We start from the raw sequence: 14,752 nt of genomic DNA, 5'->3' as shown, positions 1-14,752 counted from the left end.
TTGTTGGTGTATAGGAATGCCACTGACTTCTGTGCATTGATTTTATATCCTGCCACTTTACTGAATTCCTTTCTGAGTTCTAGCAGTTTTGGGGTGGAGTCTTTTGGGTTTTCCACATAAAGTATCATATCATCTGCAAAGAGTGAGAGTTTGACTTCTTCTTTGCCTATTTGGAGGCCTTTGATTTCTTTTTGTTGTCTGATTGCGGTAGCTAGGACTTCTAATACTATGTTGAATAGCAGTGGTGATAGTGGACATCCCTGCCGTGTTCCTGACCTTAGGGGGAAAGCTCTCAGTTTTTCCCCATTGAGAATGATATTCGCTCTGGGTTTTTCATAGATGGCTTTTATGATAATGAGGTATGTACCCTCTATCCCTACACTGTGAAGAGTTTTGTTCAAGAAAGAATGCTGTACTTTGTCAAATGCTTTTTCGGCATCTATTGAGAGGATCGTATGGTTCTTGTTCTTTCTTTTATTAATGTATTGTATCACATTGATTGATTTGTGGATGTTGAACCAACCTTGCAGCCCAGGGAAAAATCCCACTTGGTCGTGGTGAATAATCCTTTTAATGTACTGTTGGATCCTATTGGCTAGTATTTTGGTGAGAATTTTTGCATCCATGTTCATCAAGGATAGAAAAGGACTTTTTTCTTTTTTTTGAATTTCTATAATTTAATTATGATTTATTTCTATTCGGGCACTCTAAGTCAAAATTTCCAAATAAAACATATTTCTTTCAGTTTGCAGATTTAAGTCTTCCTACATGTTAATATCACTTTCCTATATATTATACCTATGAATGCTTTCTATTCTTTTTTTGTTTGGAATCTTTACTAAAGGAACACACATTACCTTTATACTGTTTCTGCCTTACTCATCCTTCTTATCCATCAGCATAGCTCTGCATTTTAAAATTTCATTGCTTTTATCTCTGTGTTCATTTGATTACCTCAAGCCCTTTATACAACATTAATTGTATTAGATTTTAGCCATGTCTGTTGTGATTCCTACTTATTATATCAGAAATTTATTTTTCTCACTTATAAGTGTTTGCTTATTATATCAGAAATTATGTCTTTTAGTTGTCAATTTATTTTCTTAGCTTTACCATACTCTTTTGCTTTGTATTTTGTTGTTATATCATCTTTGAGCTATATCATATTTCCTCTTACCTTTAGTAACATAATTGAATTGCTTTACTACAGTCTTTTATTTTATTTTTTTAAAGATTTTATTTATTGGGGTGCCTGGGTGGCTCAGTCATTAAGCGTCTGCCTTTGACTCAGGTCATGATCTCAGGGTCTTGGGATCGAGCCCCGCATTGGGCTCCCTGCTCAGCAGGAAGGCTGTTTCTCCCTCTCCTACTCCCCCTGCTTGTGTTCCTTCTCTCGCTTTGTCTCTCTCTGTCAAATAAATAAATAAAATCTTAAGATTTTTATTTATTTATTTGACAGAGAGAGCGAGAACACAAGCACAAGCAGGGGGAGCTGCCGAGGGAGAGGGAGAAGCAGGCTCCCCAGCAAGCAGAGAGCCCAACATGGGGCTTGATCCCAGGACCCCGGGATCATGACCTGAGCTGAAGGCAGACACTTAATGGACTGAGCCATCCAGGCGCCCCTAAGGTCTTTTACTGTACAAAACAGTGGTAGGAAATCAGCCAGTGCTCACTGCATTATGTGTTCCACTAGAATTATTTCTTTTTCTGTAGTATATTTGTATCATTTTTACACCACTTCTTTTCATCTTGCTAATGATAAATTTCAGTGCTCCATCCAGATCCTGTTGTTCTGATATAGTAGTACAAGGTAATTCTCTTTAATATTTGATGTCCTTTTGACATAAGTGAATGTATCTTTCTGCAAATGTTCACCCTCTCCCTGGCTCCATGAGAGAAGAATAATTTCCTGCCTTGTTGATTTTGAACTTCACTATGGGACATTGATTTTGTACCTTACGTTCATTGCCAATGGAATGTAAGCAAAGATGTCATGAACAGAGGATTTAACTGTGCTTTCATGATGACTTGTCCTCCTGAACTACCACCTTCTGCCATGGGAAGAACATGCTCTGGGCAGTTGCCAGTCCCAGAATGAGAGATATGTGGAGCAGATTTAAATTCAGTCCCCATTCTTGAGCCAATCTAAGACTCTGACAGCTAAGCCCAGGAGTCTCACAGACATTTCTCAGACTTGTGAGTGAGAAAAATAAATGTTTTTCTGTACAAGTTCAGATTGTATTGTTTCCTGAGGTTATGAGGTTGCTTGTTATTCAGCATTACCGCCACAAAATTTGATTAATACATCTCGCCACTTTATTTGGAGATACTTTGTTTTTTCCTCTCAAATTGATTGTTTTCAAGGTACTTTTATTAAGTGTTCAGACTATGAGAGTAGGAAAGGGGATAGTTTAGTTAAGGCTGGGACAGACCTAGGTAAGAGACTTATGTTCTGCTCTTTCTGGAGATCCCATGAAATGCCCTGTACCAGGGAGATATTCTGCTCCCAGGGCTTTAACAACTTCTCCATTTTAGCCTAGTACTATAGAAGATGGTACTTCTTGGTGACCCTTCTTACTGACCTATGACCTTGAGGTGGTCTGCCTTGATATTTAGGGGCTTTTACTTCTGGAAGTTTCCTCTGACCTTTCCCAGGGCTGCCTAAGCACTGGTTAATCTGCTTGCCCTCAAATTGGAAGATATAACTCTAAATTCTTAGACTATTCCTGAGACACACCTTCTTTCCTTGTCAATAGCTCTGTGGAACGAGAGTTAAAAGCCATACCATGTCACCTGCTTCTGCTTGGTCTTGGCATTTGTTTCTCCTCATCCTTATGAAATGAACCTGCTTGGTTGCTACAGAAGAATTTTTGCCAGTTTGTTTTTATTGTTTATTCATTTGTTTATTTAATATATGTTCCTCTTATTAGGCAATGGAGTTGGAAACTTCTTGATCCTGCTTTATTCTATGATCCTAACCTGGAATTCATTTATATATTATGTAGAAATGCCACATGGAAGACTTAGATTGTATTTTTGTGTAGGAAGTACATTGCCTATTTAACAAAAATCTAACTGAGAATTTCTTTTTTCTAAAAATATGTTCTAATATATATCACAATATATTTTGGGTCAATTTGAAATAATAACCTTTTTAGTACTACAAAAAAATCTAGAGGAAGTCAGTCTCTATAAATGTAAAAGGATTAAATATTGGCACTTAAATGGACAGATGAAGACATGAAAAAAATGCCATAGTTTTGGTGTTTTTAATGTCATATTATAGATTTTTATATGTTGAAAGTCAATAAAACGACATCTGTTTTTAAAATTTGTTACCAGTGTATTACACTAGGCCGAAAATTATGTTTAAATTTTCTCATGCCTCTTTATTTACGTCAGTCCACTAATGAATACTTCCTTAAGCCAGCTAACTTTTGATGTTATAACAGAATATGTTATTTTTGCTTGATATAAACCTGACCCAATTTATTAAGAAGGCATGCTAGTGCATGACCTAGGAGTTTTCAAACACGCCATTAGGAATGAACATAAGTATTTTTTATATTTAGTGCATCAGCAAAGAGAGAAAATGGCTTAGCAGAAGCATCTTTCATCTAAAACTGGTAAAGGGATCTGTATCAATATTTGCTGGAATTAGAGTATAGTGGATTAGGTTATGCATTATGCAATGATAATATTTATTTTAGAAATTGGTCTTCTTTGCGAAGTAGAGCTTTAATGGGGAGTAAGGGAGGAAGAAGTGATTATAATTCATATCAATTTTACCAGTTCTCTTGTATTATCCCAAAGCATTTGTACCCTTTAAAAAAAAAAAGCCTCAAAATTTATTCAGCAAAATGCAGGCAATCAAACCAAATGAAAGTGATCTGAGTAGCAAGTTATCTTGCTTATAATGTGGAATGGAAGCAAATAAGCATGAATAGAAGAAAGCTACCTCTTCTTGTTGGCTGGCATAGGGTCGTTTTGTATTTAAATAAACTTTAATTACCGGCAAGCTGAATTGTTCATTAATGGTTTGCCTGTAGCAACACAAATAGCACATTTAACAATGTTGTGAAAATACTGTAGCACAACATCATCTTCAGTCAGGGATATTGCCTGGAAGTGCAATTTAATTTGATTTACCCAAGATCATTTATTAAAGTCAATGACAACAAAGGTTTTAAATTCTTAGCTTCTGAGTTTCTTTTCGTTGCTTCTGTTTTCTGAACTATGCTGTCTTCAAAAGTGTGAAACTGAATAAAGGAAACCAAATTCAAAATGGAGTTGGAAGGCCAGAAGGGGGAGCTCTCCTACTCTACCACTGCATCAACTGTAGACCCAAAAAGGAAGAGAGGTACCTTGCATTCCCAACAGAAAGAAGCCTACTTTACTGCTCCAACAGGAGGAAAGAGGAATTTCTCCTTGGCCAGCAACAAGCTCAGCCAATATGAAAATACCGTAACTGGGCCAATGAGCCCTCAACTCTTACTTTCTTCCTTCGATGGACTTTAATTCAAAGTGGACTCTCCCAACTTCTTCCTTTATTCTATAAAGTAACTTTCCTCTCCTTTGATCTCCAGATTTGCCTACGATTTGCCATAACTTGCCTGTCCTGAATTGCAATTCCTCTGCTATTGCCAAATAAACCTATTTAGCTAGTAAAATAATTGGCTGTTTTACCTTTAAGATTAAAAAAAAATATTAATTTACAACACATTTCTGTGATTTCTTAATTAGCAGTGGGGAAGGTGGTACATTGTTATAATCATGGAGTTGCTTGCTAGGATTGGTAGAGCCCAAATATTGTAAGCAAATTCTTCATGTTAGCTGGCCTTCTAGTGTGTATTCTGGCCTTCTATTGTGTATTCTGATTCATGATTTGAACTGGGTTCATATACATTCCTTTCAGGTCAAATAGAGAACATTATATGAATTATCCTAGAGCATTTGGAAAAATTTTAAATTATTTAGATGTATGATACAAAGATTTAGAAGTATATGTTTTATTTCAAGACTTTCTATACACAATATTTGATCCAAGTTCAAGGGATAACTCGGGAGTAAAAATAAATCTCCACTTAAAAGCTGACCTCTCTCTTCTTTACAGACAGTCTTGAGGGGGCTCACAGAGTGGAGCTGTCACGGCACTGGGTTAACTGTGACATTTTGAAATGATTGTGGTTGTAGAACTTCCTGCAGGCAGTTGCTGCTTGCTTTGTTAAATTGCACACATTTTTCAGTCAAACATTTTCCTGGCTGCATCAAAGGTGTTGAGTAACTGTGTTAACCTTGGTGTGTTTTGGCAATAGGAGATCAAGTAAAAGTCAATAAATGTCTCCCACAGCCCTGATAAACTCCAAGGGCACAAACAGAGGTGTTTATGAGCTGTAGGGGACAATTTGGTCAAGTATACATTTTCCTTCAAATTGCTTATTGCCATTTTAGTGTTAGCAGAACATATTTTAAGTCACTTCTTTGACAGAACATATTGGTTGGCTTTGCGTAGGCTTCTGTGTTTTTATGAGACAGATGGCAATTACCCATTTTTGTGCACTGTTATCTTTTAGCTTTAAGTATCACATTTACTGGGAGCTGGACTTTAATTTTTTTTTCCATTTTGAGCAGTCCTACCTTATAACATATCTTTATGAAGAAACGTTAAGATGGGCGCCTATGATATTATAACATTAAATGGTGTAACAGGGAAAAGACTTTTTAAAAATGGATTCATTTGTAATGGGGTTGCTTTCTTTGATTGTTTCCATTTCTCGTTTGCCTTGGGATTATTTTAGAAGGATAGTCATGGTTATTACAAATGCAGGTACATCCTAACTAGAATAAACCCTCTATGTATTCTTTTAGCTTTTCAGAAGTAAAAAAAAAATTAACAAATATAATTTAGGATTTTACCTATATTCATGGCACTCTTCTGAAAAAAATATGCTCTTATACAGAAGTTATAAAGAATATAAGCATATTAAAATATCTAATATTTTGAAATTTAAATATTAGTGAAAATAATACCTATTAGAAATAAAAGTTAAGGGGTGCCTGGCTGCTCAGTCAGTAGAGTATATGATTCAATCTCAGGGTTGTGAGTTTGAGCCCCATATTGGGTGTAGAGGTTACTTAAAAAAAAAAAAATCTTAAAAAAAAAGAACTGAAAGTTAAAATCTGTGATCTTTGAAGCGAGTATTCAAGCTGGCGTAATTTAAATGAAATAAAATATAAGGGGTTAAGTAATTCATGATTCACCTCTTTCTCTCAAGTTCTTATAACACACAAAAAAATGATTTTGTTTAAATTTTGGCATCAATTTTTGGAGTTTGGTTATAGATACTGACATGCAGTAAGTAATAATTATCTGGGGAGAATAAAAAGGAGATTATTTAATTTATTGAAATATACTTAAAGTAAAGCAAATTTTTTCCATCTACTTAGTGACTCTGAATATATTTAAATTGTTCTCAGGATTTCTGATAGGTGGAGCTTACAATACAATCTGACATTCTTTTTCTTATATGTAGCATGTTTGTAATAATGAAGTTTGCATGATTGTTTGATGAAATGACCATTCCTTTAGAAATAATAACAAAGGTTGTGCAGTCCAGTTCTAGACAAGACAATATCGAGCTAGCTTGGACTGCAGACAATCTTTATTCTAGAATGCATAGCCTCTATTAGTGCCCTGATCAATTTCCTAAGAAACTTTGCAAGTGCTCCCTTGAATCTAGCTCAGGACTGTTACAGCTCTGAGTTATTCTACGACTACTGCCTCCACTTTAGTCTCAATCACTTTCTGACCTGGTTCATTATCTTTTGATTGTCATAGTATTGCTGAAATTGTTTCAGTAAGGCTACAAGTCACTTCCTATTTGCCAAAACTAATGGCTTCTTCCTGATTCTTACCCTCTTATGCCCTTGTACCCTGTGAGGCTATTGACAACCTCTTCTTTCCCTTTCCTCTTCCTTTGGCCTCAGTGACACTGGTTTTCCTCCTGGGACTGCCCTTTTCAGTCTCTTCCCGTGAGATCTCATCCACTGCCATGTTTCAACTCTCACTATACTCTGTTGATTCCAGAATTTTTATCTCTATCACTGATGTTTCTCTTGAATTTCAGATCATTAGTTCCGATGCTTAGTTGATGGATATGGGCTCATGAATGTCCAGCAAGCATCTTGAAGATTACATGTTGTCATGTCTAATTTGCCATTTCACTACTCTTCACTTCTGCTTCAGGCATTCATGATTCCCTTCCCCCAACATTCAACCCGGAGACCACAAAGCTCTTTTTATCTCCTCTCTTTCCCAGAACAGTACTACCAACAATCAGTCAGTCATCATATCTGTCAGAAATGTTTTTTGAGTGTTGTTCAAGTCTGACTTTTCCTTTCCATTACTTTTGCAATTATCCATTCCCTCTTGCTTGTTATCACTGCTGGACAGTTTGTCTTTCTGCTTCTTATGTTTATTCTGCTCTAAACTCTACAATGACTCCAAAATTTTAATCTTTCTAACGGATCCAAGCAGGTCACTTTCCTGATCAAAAACTTTGGCCACTCGTTTTCAAGAAAAAGTATATGCTCCTTTTTCCTGGTATTTGGGGCCCGGCACAGTCTGTCTTTACACATCTAGCTCGGGTTATCTTGCAGCACCTCTCTGCAGGCTCCGTGTCTCAGCTTTTATAAACACGTTGTGTTTTAAACATTTCACTCACGAAATTTTGTTTAAAGTGGTATATATTTAGTTAGTTTATTGAGAAGTCACAACCCACTGGGATATAAACATGTAGCAGCTTTATAGCTTTTTTTTTCCCCAGTCAAGATCTCAGTTTTTTTCTACCAAACCATCTTTGCCTCAGAAGAGTCACCTTTTTTAATGACATTGGATAGCATCTAAAACATGAGGTAATTTCAAATAGTCTTATTTCATTTTAAAACTCAACCCTGCTGCACTGTTTTTTCATCCTCCTAATATAATATAGAAACTTGCTTAGGAGAAGTTTTTGGCCTCTCCCTGTTCCGTTCAGTGTCTATAGGATGCTGGTGTTAGGTGGTAGATTTATCCCACTCCATCAATACAGTCTCAGAAGAGCTCTTTATGCCTCCACAGTTTCTTGAAGGTTGCGACAAATTTTCTGATTGACTTCTAGATGTTAGCATCATCATCATCATACATTTTTCTGATATGTGAGCCTCTTTCTTTCACTACTCTGGTGATCGCAAAAGGATCTGCCCTCCAGGGTCAATTCTTGGGCTTGTGGGAATCTGTGGGAACCAGGATTTCAAGGGAGAATGGCCTGGCCCACCCATCGATTGGCAGTCATCCCCTGTACCACCTCTTTCCATTTATTTCTTCTCCTGCTTGGGTGGTAGAGGGAGATTGGCATGTAGCCCAGATGTTCCCTAGATGGCTAACAAGGAAACAAAATACCTGTATCCATTTCTTATTTGTCCAGGGGAAGATTGGCAAGGACACTGGCATCCCAATGTTCATGAGTTATAGCTCCTTTCTCTAGCCCTTTGATGGCTTCTTTTTATGAACACTACTTCCTTAAAAGGAGAACTCTTCTTTTCTAATCCTGCACTGTCTGTTACGGTAGCCACTAGCTTCATGTGGCTATTTAGTACTTGAAATCTGACTGGTTTAATTGATATGTACTGTAAGTGTGCAGCACACATTAGATTTCAAAGATAGGATAAAAAAATATATATAAAATTTCTGGGTTTCAACATATTATATATTATTTTTAGATACTATGATATTAAAATTAATTCCATGTGTTTATTTTTACCTTTATTAATGTGACTATGAGAAAATTTAAATTACGTATGTGGCTTGCATTATATTTCAATTGGATAATGCTGATATAGGGGATAGGAAATATCAAACTCTATAGGAAGCTACTATGATAATTTAGAATGTGTATACCTAGTGTTTTTTGTTTTTAGCTTTGCTCTTTACTTACAAATCAGAGACCGCAGGAATAATCCCACCAACAGTAACCAAGAAATTTGTTGTTTTTAAAATCTATTGAAGTTTTCCTCTGTTTACACTATTAGTCCTGAAAACATGGGTCAGGGATTGATTTGATCTGTATATTGGGCCAACTGTTTATACTACCTAGGTTATAGTATTAGATGAAAGCCAAGGAGATATTTTTGAATTGAAATCTTAATGAACATTGAAGTGAACAGGAAAATATACACCATAATGAAAATCAACCAATGTTAAGGCTAGAAATTAATATTTTACTAGGAAGTTTTGTGATAAATTTTGATGAAATGGTACAAGTTGTTTTATGTTTGTTAGTATTACCAAAATATTGCAATTATGTCTCTAAAAGTAATCTAAAATACATCCTCTTCTGCAATTAAATCTGATTTCAAGTTGAGCACAACTTACTGCACTAAAAAACATTGTTTAAATCTATTTTTGTGAACAAGGTGATAGGTTATGTCGCTAAATGAAATGCTCATGTTTTCTTTTTTTTAAGTTAAAATGAAAACATTCTAAACATTTATAAATATAGGTCATTGTTAACCACAGAATTATATGAATTTATCTCTTTTTAGAAAGCCATAGAGAACTGTATGAAACAGCAAATTCTATCAAGGTAACCTCTGTACCCTTATTATAGTCATTATGAAATATTTAAACACTTACTTAAAATGAAGTTGTCCTTTTCCTTCTGCCTAGATGTCATATCTTCTTGGTGAAAGAAATGTCTAAAAATATTCTCCTTCCCTATCTAATTGAGTGTATATGAGAGTATGTCATAATTGGTATTCTGATTGCACTCAGATTCCTCATCATACCCATTTTTGTTTCGATACTGTCATTATCATAGTTTTACATTATCATACTTAAAGCCCTTATGATATATGCAGAGAAAGTTGTAAAAGATGAGAGTTGTAATTGTAGGTCTTAGAAAAAAAATAAACATGAGGGTTTCTGAGAAGGACATTTAACCATGAAATAATAAAAATAGAAATCACTGGGGCGCCTGGGTGGCTCCGTCGTTAAGCGTCTGCCTTCGGCTCAGGTCATGATCCCAGGGTCCTGGGATCGAGCCCCACGTCGGGCTCCCTGCTCAGCGGGAAGCCTGCTTCTCCCTCTCCCACTCCCCCTGCTTGTGTTCCCGCTCTCGCTGTGTCTCTCTCTGTCAAATGAATAAATAAAATCTTTAAAAAAAAAAAATAGAAATCACTGATAACCATAAATGACAATCTAAACAAGAAATGTAAAGATGATCTTCCAAATCCAAAATGGAGAAGTTTAAAATTTTAATACTATTTATCCAATCTATGTTATCTATCTTACACTAGTGGAAAGCTCTTATGTTTTTAAACTTCAACCATATTTCAGATAGGAAGCATAAAGAATAAGAAAAGGTTTAGGTTTCGTTTTTGTTTTTGTCCTGAAGAATTTATACTATAATGGACGATTCTTTGAAAGAATAAAGCACATGATTGAGGAAGCTCTGTCACTCTTTTGCAGCTGCTTTTTTGAGCTGCTAACTGCTGACCACAACACACTGTTTAACATGGTCATTTCTATTTAAAATGAATATTTCTAGGAAAGCTAAAATCACTTTAAAATATATGTAATTTAGAAAGTACATAGATTTTATTCACAGTAATGTACATATATGTATCACATTTATATACACATAAATATATATGAACATTTTTCAAAACAAAAATTAGATTTTGATCAATTCTGAAAAATAGTCCAAAATTGTTCATAAGCCAAAGTACAAAGAGAAATTAAGCATTTGTTTTAATTTAGATAAGCAGGATAAAATACTGTGAGATATCAGAGACTAAACTACAGAAAAAATAAAGTGAAATTACATGGCCTCTTAATATCTATAGGAGGACCATAAAAGATCAGGAAGACAAAAAGCTTATGAAAACCTCTGAGCTTTTCAGACATCTGAGACTGAGAGCCCCATGATTATTACATGCCATCTTTAATTTCTACCAAATAAATATCCTGATTGTTTTTTATGTCCTTGATCAACCTAAATGTCTTAAAATGGTACCTCATCTTGAGGCTCTTTAAATAGTGAAAAAATTATAATTTATGATGTAATTTAGCCTTCTTTCAGAAAAATCTCTAAAATGGGATAAAATACTGATTTGGGAGAAAAAGTGATTGGTGATTCTTCAAGATAGATGATTTATTAGATTTTATACTTATTTCCATTCTTTGCTTCAACAATTTTGTATCTCAGGTTGACAATCATTTGAAAGTGGTTGACAAAGATGTGACTCCTGTTTATGTGTACCTAGATTGAAGAGGAGGCAGTTATAGATTGGATATCAAAATTCTATTTGTAAGGACCGGATATGATATTAATGCTTCACAGTGAAAAAACAAACAAACCTAACTTCTCACTGTTACAGCACAAATTGCAGATTCCCTGGTGGCAGCCGCTCAAGGAACAGACCTCTAGAATCTGTACTTTCAAATGCTCTCCAGGTAAAACTGAAAGAGCCAGTTAAAAGCAGTCCTCAATGCATGCTGGGAAATCAGTCCTATAGGTGCTTTACATTCTAGCCTTATTTTAAAAAATGGTTCATGAGAAATTTACATACCTAAGGTTTTGCTTTCTCTCTTGGTTTTTATGGAGTATATTTAATATACTACATTATCTTAGTTGGTGACTTCAAAAGCTGATGTTAATATTTTAGTTTTAGTGTTATATATTCAGTGATACTCTCCTCATACTTGATAGAATATACCTTCTTGTTTCTGGAATGCTTTGAAATCAACCAGGTTAATTTAGGTACTTGAAATTATTTACAAGCAAACAATAGCTTCCATATTTAAAGAGATATCATCAATTCCAACTTGTAAATATTTATAATCCCTTTCCTCTTCTCTGTCCTCACTGCTATTTCCTAGATAATTCCATCAATCTCCTAAGAAATCCCTTACCTCCAGTGCTTAATTATTTATTATAGTTGATACACAAAGTGTCTTTCTAGGGGATGTTGGGGAGAGGGAATGATCCCTTTCTCTGAGTAAAAGATCCAGCCTTTATTTATTTATTTTTTTAAGATTTTATTTATTTATTTATTAGAGAGAGAGAGTAGAGCGAGAGAGAGAGAGCACGAACGGGGGGGAGCAGGGGTGAGGGGCAGAGGGAGAAGCAGACTCTCTGCTGAGCAGGGAGCCCAATGAGGGGCTCAATCCCAGGACCTTGAGATCATGACCTGAGCCAAAGGCAGATGCTTAACTAACTGAGCCACCCAGGTACCCCAAAGATCCAACCTTTATAGCATGACACTCATAAACCTTAAAAATGCCTTTTGATCCTACCAGAAAGAGCTTTCTCCTTACTATCAATTGCATTATATTGTGGTTATTAATTTGCATGTATTATGGGAACCAGAATTGAGCATCTTTCTAATAGAATTGCTTTTAGGTCTTAGGTAAAATACAAGTTAAAGATAATAATTTAATCAACTTCATGATACCCACTATGCTTTGTGATTATACAGCATCATGATCTAAGTCTAGTTTGAAGAAGCTGATTTCACAAAAATTTTATTTGTTCCAATGTCGCAGATTCCATTCTCCTCCCAATTTCACACTTCCTCCTCATTGTAACTGATCCAATTAATTGCCAGGGAGACTTAAGTGAATCTATTACTGTTTGAATGACCCTTAATATTACCATCTTGATTGCTATTCCCTTAACTTTCAGGCAGATTGACATACCATAATTTAAAGACATTGAAATACCTATTTAGCATATGGTTCAGGGAAAGTTACCTTTTGTTTTACATTAGAGGAGACAAAACACTATGGAAGATTAAAATGAAGACTATAGTTGAGATATCAAAAAAATAAAGGTCTTGAAGAAAGCAAGCTATTGTGTAAACACAAAGTCCTTTTAGGTAGAGGTAAGATTGGAAAGTTTTTCCATCCACATGCCCTACAATTCTGTTTAAATCCTAGGACTATGCAAGATTTATATCATGTTAAAGAGGTAATATGAGGTTTCTCATTTCTGAATACCTTGAGGGAGAGACTATGGACTACTTATCTTTGACTATTCCTAAAGGTATAATTCCAGGCTTTTCATGAATAAATGTTTGTTGAATGAATGTAATCCTACAAAAAGAAAAAAAAATCCCAATTTTAATCTTACCTATTTATTACCAACTACTTGACTTATCACATAATTTTATTGTATGATCATATTCCTCAAATTATATCAGAAATCACTGAAGTAGATTAGAAGGCTGCAGCCTTTCAAAAATGATTAAGGACTTTTGCTTTAAATAGTTGTGAAATGGGTAATTTGGACCAATTCTTTCAGTAAGAATATAGATTCTGAAAAAATTTGTCAGATGTCTTGAAATCATTGAAGTTGTGAGAAGATAGTGAAAATTTAATAAAATAAAATTAGAAGCTTGGCAAGTTTGACTAACATAAAAGAGGAAGGAAGGAAGACAATATTAGGAATACAAAAAGGGAAATAAATAACAGATATAGAGCAGATTTAAAATATGAGAATATACTATATCAATTTCCACCAATACATTTGAAAATCTAGAATAAAGTGAAAATTTGTATGAAGGTAAAAATAACAAAATTTGAGAATCCAAATAGATTAATAATGATAGAAGAAACAAAGACGGTCCCTAAATACCAACCATCACTTCCCACTTCTCCCCCTGTCAAATGTATCAGTGTCTGGGAGCCCTGACACTTGCTCTTATTTCTGCCTAAGTGTAACTCTTTTCTACATGATCTTTTGTTTCTATTTTTAAAAAATTATTTATCACATGATCTTAACATGGCAGAATCCACCTCACAATTCAAGTCTGAACTCAAGTATCATTAGATAAAGAAATCTCATCTGGCTGTATTTTCTAATTTTGTACTATCCCTATTGTCAGATCTTTCTTCATTGAGCCGATGTTTGATTTTCTTCACAGCCCTTGACATTATCTGAGCTTATACTAACTTTATTTGGAGGGGTGGGGGCAGATTCCAGCTTTTTTTATTTTTAATTTGTTTCCTTACTTGTATATCATATCTTCTCTGCTACAAATAGTGCCACAAAAGCAAGGACTTCATCAGTCTTTTTCATTCCTTTATCACTAGGATTTTTATCCCCAGAACATACTCTGGTACATTATAAGGATTCAATAAATAATTATTTTTTGAATGAATTTCAATTAAAGTAGGAAATAAATTGAGTATCTTTGATAAAATTATGGTACAACATTAGAGTGGAGATTCTAGCCAATGAAATAACACAAAGAACAGTAATGGTAGATAAAAGTGTTGGGAAAGATGAGATAAAAATCATTATTTGCATGTGTCATTATTGTCACCTAAGAAAAAAACCTAAAGAATTAATCCACAGCTATTGAACCCAGTGAGAGAGTTTGTCAAGATGAGCCCAGTAAAAGAGTTTGTCAAAACAAATCAACACACATGCAAAATCAAGTTTTCTTGTATAGTAATAATAATTAAGAAATACCATGGAAAAGCATGCCATTCTCAATAGCAACAAATATTCTAAAGTACCTAGGAGTAAGCCTAACAAGAAATGTACAAGAATTTTATGGATACATGTCTTTCTCTGATTGACTTATTTCGCTCAGCATAACACTCTCCAGTTCCATCCACGTCATTGCAAATGGCAAGATTTCATTCCTTTTGATGGCTGCATAATATTCCATTGTGTGTGTGTGTGTGTGTGTGTGTGTATGTGTG

The sequence above is a fragment of the Leptonychotes weddellii genome, chromosome 2 (assembly GCF_054177405.1).
Source record: "Leptonychotes weddellii isolate Sample4059 chromosome 2, ASM5417740v2, whole genome shotgun sequence".
NCBI classification, from domain to species: domain Eukaryota; kingdom Metazoa; phylum Chordata; class Mammalia; order Carnivora; family Phocidae; genus Leptonychotes; species Leptonychotes weddellii.
The sequence above is the reverse complement of the archived record's forward strand: the minus strand, read 5'-3'. Positions refer to the sequence as shown.